We start from the raw sequence: 7,405 nt of genomic DNA, 5'->3' as shown, positions 1-7,405 counted from the left end.
CGCTTGTGAGGTAGGTGTGAAGCCACTGAGCTAAATCTTCAGCCCAAAAGTTTTTTACTTTGAGAAGAGAACTCTAGGGCACTGTGCTGCAGCCTAGAGAATGAGACCTTGTCTTTTAGGATTCAGTTCAACAAGCTCAGTGATCCAAGCACTCAGAGGTCTCTACAGTCACTGGTAAGATGTAAAAGAGCTCAGCTACTCCTCCACCTTGTAGCAGGTCTTGGTGTCATCCACGTAGTGCTGGTTTTATGTGCCAGCCAAATGCAAGAGTTGTGAGATCAGGAAGGCTTCCTTCCAGATTGGAAGAAAGCCTGGCAAGCCAGGAAGTGTGCCCTTGAAAGGTCAGTATGTGTAGTTTGGTTGTAAAGCCAAAAGTGCAGTGGAGACCCCAGGAGATTGGAGAAGTCAGGAATGTGGATCATCTGAGGAAAACCACAAAGAGGGAGAAAGCTGGTCCAAGAGAGGTCACGAGGGCTACAACCATTCCAGGGTCTTGGAGCATGGCCACCCAAGCCATTTGGAGTTCACATCTTGCTGCAGATTGTCCTGGGTGCTGCTAATGGAACTACAGAATCTATTGTTTGCCCTGTTAGCGTTCAGTCTTACTTTGGTCTCTCCTTTCTGTCCCCTTATTTCTACCTTATGGAATGAGAATGTTCATCCTGCACCATTGAAGTGTTTAACTTTCTTTTCATTTTTACAGGGGCTCACAGGGAAGAGTTTTCCTTAAATCTTAGAGGAGACTTTGGACTTGGAACATTCCAGCTATGTCAAAACTATTAGAACTTTGGCAGCTCTTAGAGATGTACCAAGTGCATTTTGCATCAAGGGAAAATCACCAATTAGGGGCTATGGGCAGAACATTATGATTTATATCTAGATGTCTCCTCAAAGCCTCATGCACCATAGGTGGGGTTTTTGGAAGGTGATTAGATCATGGATGTGTCACACTCACCACTGGATTAGTTCACTGGTAGGTTTATGCCTGGGTGTGATATTGGGAGGTAAAGCCTGGTAGGAGGAAGTGAGTCATTGTGGATGTGGCCTGGAAGGATACTATATACCCCATCTCCTCCCTTACTCACTTATTTTTTTCTTTCCTGTCATTCAATGAACTGTTTCTCCTCTCCCATGCCCTTTTGCCATGCAGCCTTGCCTTGAGGTTAGCTAACTATGGACTGATACTTCTACAAACTGTGAGCCAAAATAAACCTCTCCTCCTTTAACTTGTGGGTATTCTGTCCTGGCCACAAGAAAGTAACTGAGACATGAGGCAAATGACCTGCCTCAGCACACTCCTTCTTAAACATCTGGAGACATGGATGAAAAAGGCTCTGTGTGCCAAAGGTAAGAGTACAGGGTTAGCAGCCATGCTCCCAGGCCCAAGTCACTGCCACCTCATTTGATTTCTGTGTGAACTGAAACTACTGGAAAATGCAGCATTCACTTTATAGCAAAGTTGTTAAAATGAACAGAACCAATGCATGTGCAGCAGTTAGGATGGTACCTGGCTGTCAATAGGCAGTCAGCAAATTAAAATTTCTGTTCTTTCTTAAGACTGTACTTTCAGGTTAAAAAGCCCTAAATCTGTATGTAAAACTCACTGCAAGCTGGTTTGAGCTCTCAAGATACAGAACAGTCACTCCATTTTTCCTCAACCACACTAACACATTGCAGAGGGCAGGAACAGCTTCTGGAAGACAACTATGATCCCATATACAGAGTGATAGCTTGGGACGAGCATCCTGGCAGGAAACGAAGGTGACTTTCTTTCTAGAACGATAAAGCCTTGGGGTGATACGTAAACAGGGGGTTATGAAAAGCTGAGGATCCATCTATGCAGCAAGTGCTGTCAGTGATATGCTTCCTTCCTTATATTTAGTGCCCATATGGCTCATAAATACACATTTGTGTTGCTGTGTTTAATACACATTATTTAAAAGTGATATGGAATTTACGGTAGTTTTTATTATAATTTTTCCTCCATCATTGGGTACTAAAAATGAAATTACTTTTATGTGGGAGCTCAAGGCATTTTTAAATTCTTTATTTAGAAATTCTGAGAATAACCATGAAATGAAAGAAATGTAAAGTCTAAAAACAAAAAGATTTGACTTTTTAACCTCAGTGTTGCCTTTCTAACTGGCCACAGGGGCCTGGAGTCACTTTGTTTCTGTGTGCCTCAGTTTCCCCTGAGCAAAAACTAGTGAATCTGTAGTAACCAGATTTTTTTTTATCTGGTCCAAAGAAACAATTGCAAAACTGGAATGAAGCCAAACTCATGGAAATGTTCACAGAAACATCATTTATAAGAGAAAAATATTAGAACAACATAAATGTCCAAACATAGGGTAATAGTATTGTACATCTACTTGATGTAATATAATGAAACCAATTAAAATTATGTTCACTAACACTATGTAATGACATGGAAAATTGCTTCTGATCTATTCTTAAAAGAAAAAATGAGATATAAATGATTTGATTATAACTATATAATAAAAACCATGGCAGAGAATAAGAAAAAGTAGAAAGAAATACATTAAATATAATTGTGCATGAGTGACTTTAAATCTTTTAAAGCTATTTTTATATGGTTTCCAAATTATATTTAATAAGGATGCATTACTTAAACTAAACAAAATACATCAATAATAATCAGCTCATAGTGTTGGGTTAAATGGTTTCCAAAGCCCTTCAGTTCTAAATTCCAACTAGAGATGTGAAGATTTAAGTATATAATAGATTTGTGAAAACCCCTTCAAATGTGTACAGTGTTATATGATTATAAGGTCTTATTGTTATTAACTTGGTACCAAGCACAAATCAACACAAATCCACTAATAAAGGAAAGCAGCCAGATGAGAAAAGCTGAGAACCAGATACTCATTCACTGTTAGAGTACTTTGTAGCCAGAATATTCTTGAAGCAACCTTTAGAAGAATGAATTTTACACAGCTTTTGACATGCAGTCCTCTTTGCCCTTTGTACTAACATAATTGTCAAGCAGCTTTTCTTGCATTCTCAAGTGAAGGGCATAGCAGATGTTCAAAGCCCAGCTTGGGGACCTGCGTCTACTTGGAGTATCAGTGATGCTTTTCAAAGAACAAGTTAGATGGATACAATTGTCCCTGTAAGAGGAGGGTAAAAGTCTCAAATGAAAAGATGGCCTATAGAAAACCCTGAGGAAGCCCATTAAGATATCCTAATGCTAGAGAGAAGCTGAACATAATGAGGAATTAGCTCAGGAAAGTAGACTTTTTACCCTTCATCATAGGTTGCCTGTTACATTTCATGCCAAAAGAAAAATACTAGGGTGCTATGGTTCTGTAAATGTTCTTCAAAATTAAAGGCTTGCTCACCATCCTGTGGTCCCTTTGGGAAGTAGTAGAACCTTTAAGAGGAAGGCCTGACTGGGAGGAAGTTAGACCCTTGGGGTTTGCCTGGAAGGGAATATTGAGGCCCCAGCCCCTTCTCACTCTGCTCTCCAGTTGCCACGAGGGGAGAGGGGAGAGGGGAGAGGGGAGAGGGGAGAGGTTTCTCCACTCATGTTCTTCTGCTGTGATGTACATTGCCACAGGCCCAAAGGCAATAAGGACAAACTATTCACAGATGGAAACTTCCAAAACCATGAGACAAAATAAATCTTTTCACTTTTTAAGTTGATCATTTCAGGCATTTTGTTACAGTGATGGAAACAGGACTAACTCATGGCTTAATACATTATTTCATACAAGGTATATCAACCTCATCACCACCCAAAGAAAGCTGAAAAAGTGGTCAAAACAAATGAAGTGCTAAAAAAACTAGAAGCTGGACTTAAATTTAGGGAGTGTAGGCTTGACCCTCGTCTCTATAATTTATGAATGCCATACACACTGGACTGACCGCATTACCTCTTTGAACTTCCATTTATTTATGTATAAAATAAGGTTAATCACTTTTGAGTATTTAAAAAGATTAGATGATATAATAGATGAGGTGCCTGGAACCTAGTGACCCTTGAAATATTATTTCAGTTTAATATGTGGGCAACCTTAAAAATGAATTAAAATACGTAGTTCCAAAAGCCTAGCATAAAGTTGGGTGATATGAAGAAAACTCAAACAATGTATTAAAAATAAATTAGCACTACATTTTCTATTTACTTCATTCATTTACATTTGTTTTTGTTAGATTCTCTGGGAACATTGCTTGATGAGATAAGGGAAATTTAAGAGCTCTGTTGGTCAAAGGGACAAGTTTTTCCCAGTTAGCTCTGAGTCATTGTCATGGTCCCTTGGGAAAACTCATAAATGAGCAATAAAATCACAGAATTTACTAGGTCAATGGGCCTTAAAAATATGAACAACTAACTATAAGAGAAAAGAAGCTCTGAGAGGTGAAGTTAATTGCTCAGAGTTGTAGAGAGTTGGTGTTCAAATTTATGTTTGACATTCCCAATTTTTACTACATATATCTTGATGATTAATAATACACATTTCTGGCCTGAGAAATGGGATATAAATGCCACCAGACCAAGAGATTTGGGGCCATACTCTACAGAGTTAAGAAGTTCAGAAGTACTGGCATAGTGGGAGATCATAATAAACATAGGCAAGGAACAGAGACATACAGAAAAGGATGCTCACACTGACATCTTGTACTCACAGATCAGTTTGAAAAGTAGTATACTTGCAGCTCCCTTCAGTCTTTATAGATTTAATCATTTCAGTTAAGCTGTATAAGCTACGGACCCCATTTTCTAGATGGGGGGGAGGTTAAATGTTTTGCCCAAAGCTTCACAGCCCTTTGGTGGCAAAAATGAAACAAGTGGGCTGTTCGTCCAACAGGACCAAAGAGAACTCTTCCAACAGCACCTTTTGCCCGTGGCTCTGGACACACTCTCGAGTGTTGAAGAACCATGGGAACTGTTCAGTCTCTGCTTCCCTCTGAAATATTGTGTGCTCCATCACTTTGAGAAGATACAAAGCTATCACATAATGCTGGTCCTACCACAGTAATTCAGGAACTTCTCACAGCTTGTTGCTTGAGCCCTTGAATTTCAAGAACTTCAGAGTATAAAGTTCATTTGCCCAGAACTTTAAGCAATTGGGCATTTTTAAAAAAGATAAATACAAGCAACCAAAGAGCACACTGGGTTAACATCTGGTAGTGGGGATGGGAAGCAAAGTACAAAGGAAGAGAGGAAAATCAACCAGACTTTATCAACTCCACCATTCATTCCCCTGTGGGCAGCATGGGGACACTAGCCACTTCCCCTTTACAGTTTTAACTAAAAGGAGCATTACAGAGGTGAATTAACATTTAAAAAGAATGTAAAAACTCAGAGCTGTTCTAATGATGATTAATGGAGAGCTATAAGAGGGCCATGACCTGCTAGTGTCATTAAATGGATTGGCAGGTTTCTGAGCATTAATTATAAATAGCCACAGGAGTTCTGCTTAACAGAAAGATGATAAATCCATGTCACTAGGAAAAAAGAAGAAAGGAAAGCAAAGTAAGGGAAAAGTTTGCATGTGAGTGTCTGCCTGTGTATTGTGGGGAGCAAGATAGTGTGAGAGCATGGGGAATGAGATAAATGATAAATTAGACCCTTCCAGTCAATCATATTTTCTAAATGTTTTATGTCCCAAAAGCTATAAAAGCAATATTCCTCTCTGCCCTTATTGGAACCATTTCTGTACAGCAATCACATCGGTTTCCTTGGGGATTTCAGCTAAAATGTGCTTTGCCTTTTCTTTTTTATATTTACTTTCCAGCCTGCAACCCAGGAAGGGGCAGAGTCCGCATACAAATGGGCAGTGAGGCACATGGCAGGTGGCAAGAATGAGAGGTACTAACTAGCACAGCATGGGGAGGGAGCTCAGGCTCCTGCTTTCACCACAGCAAAGCAAGCAACAGTAGAGGTGCTTTCAATTCCTGTACCTGGATGGTTTCAGAGGAAGCTCCAGTGCCTGTCACGGTAGCCATGAAGCCCACCAATGACTTTTCTATCTGCAGATCCTAGAAGCATCATGAAGGCAAGGCTTGAAGGTTCTTGTTTCATCCCCTGCTGCATCCAAAGAATGGGACAATGCTTAGTGTATTAAGAGCACCCTGTATATGTTTGTTGAGTGAGGCATAAATAGACGGATTGATCCATTACCAAGAATGCATGTAGACCTCATCACAGAAGCTCAGTAACCTGGGTTCCTCAGAGCCTCTGAGAGTATGGACATTCAGATAATGAGCATAAAACTTTACCAAGGCTCTCCTTCCTAGATGGCCCTCATTGGCCCAAAAAGGATAAGACACTTGGGTTTTCTCTTAGTCTGCTGTTTGAAATTCACTCAGATTCCTCGAATTTCAAAGCTGGAAGGAAATTTTCCCATGAGAATCCAAAGAAGTTCAAGGGCCAACACAGATTCCCTCCTAGCCTTCTTCCCATCACACACTGCCATCCATCCTTCTCCCTTTGACTTCCCAACACATGCCTGAGCAATCCCAGCCTGTAGGCAGGACTGGTTCCAGGTGAAAGGCTGGTGTCCAGTGACAGGTGGCTCTCCCTAGAAAATTCTCCGCAGGTCACAAGAATTCTTTGGGCAATATCCTGTGATAGAAAAGAGATGAAGAAGAAGGATGGAGCAGAGGAGAAAGAGAGATCAGGGGAGATGAAATGGCAGAAGGCTTCTCAGAGCTAACATTTGGAATAATGGATACTCTAGGACCATGTTGTTTTTGAGCATTGTTCTTTTCAAGACTTTCCTCTGCAAGTCATTATTTCAGCTGATTGGAAAATGGTGTTGAAAGACCTGATTTTCTGTTACAATTTTCTTCATATCCTACTAGTTGCAATACAATTACAGAGAATACATCAATTCCTGGCCTGCCTGCTGCTGCTGCCAGAGTCACCTATTAAAAAGCAGCCTTATTAATGGAATTGTACATCTAGGATTAATCGGCTTGCTTTGGCCATTTACATTTCTCATTCCACAAGCACTTTTGTTTGCTTAATAGGCTGAAGGAGGTAAGAAATGACACAACAAAAGCCTCTCCCAATTGCCACGCATATCACTGGTGGATTTAATATCCCCTTTATCCTTTCATCCTGAAGTGCTGCACGGGGATAAGATCTGGAACATGCCACCAGGGAAAAGTGGAGCAGCAGCTACACAGTGATTGGTGGGAAGAAGGGAAGGAAAAAAGGGGTGGAAAGAGAAGTGTGGGCCGCAGGATTGTCTGCACTTCACAGCAAGAGCCAAGCCCCTCATCTCTACTCAGTCTGAAAACTACGGGGTTTGGCGGAGCTGTTGAGGACAAAGTCCCAGGAATCAAGTTACCATTACCAGAGAAGGGTAGGGGAGAACAAGGAGGGATCTCCCTGCCTTGACTGAATGGATCTAATCTCCCTTCAGGCATGAAT

At 40.8% G+C, this 7,405-nt stretch overlaps 1 protein-coding gene across 1 annotated transcript in view; it reads right to left on the bottom strand.

Annotated features, from left to right (window-relative positions):
• Ntm (neurotrimin) overlaps positions 1 to 7,405 on the bottom strand; it is a 953,915-nt gene that overhangs the window by 926,851 nt on the left and 19,659 nt on the right. The window lies entirely within an intron of this gene.

This window comes from Fukomys damarensis, unplaced genomic scaffold, assembly GCF_012274545.1.
Source record: "Fukomys damarensis isolate Sample0158 unplaced genomic scaffold, DMR_v1.0_HiC HiC_scaffold_16, whole genome shotgun sequence".
In the NCBI taxonomy this organism is placed as follows: domain Eukaryota; kingdom Metazoa; phylum Chordata; class Mammalia; order Rodentia; family Bathyergidae; genus Fukomys; species Fukomys damarensis.
Note: the sequence above shows the minus strand (reverse complement) of the source record. Positions and strands in the feature narration are given on the sequence as shown.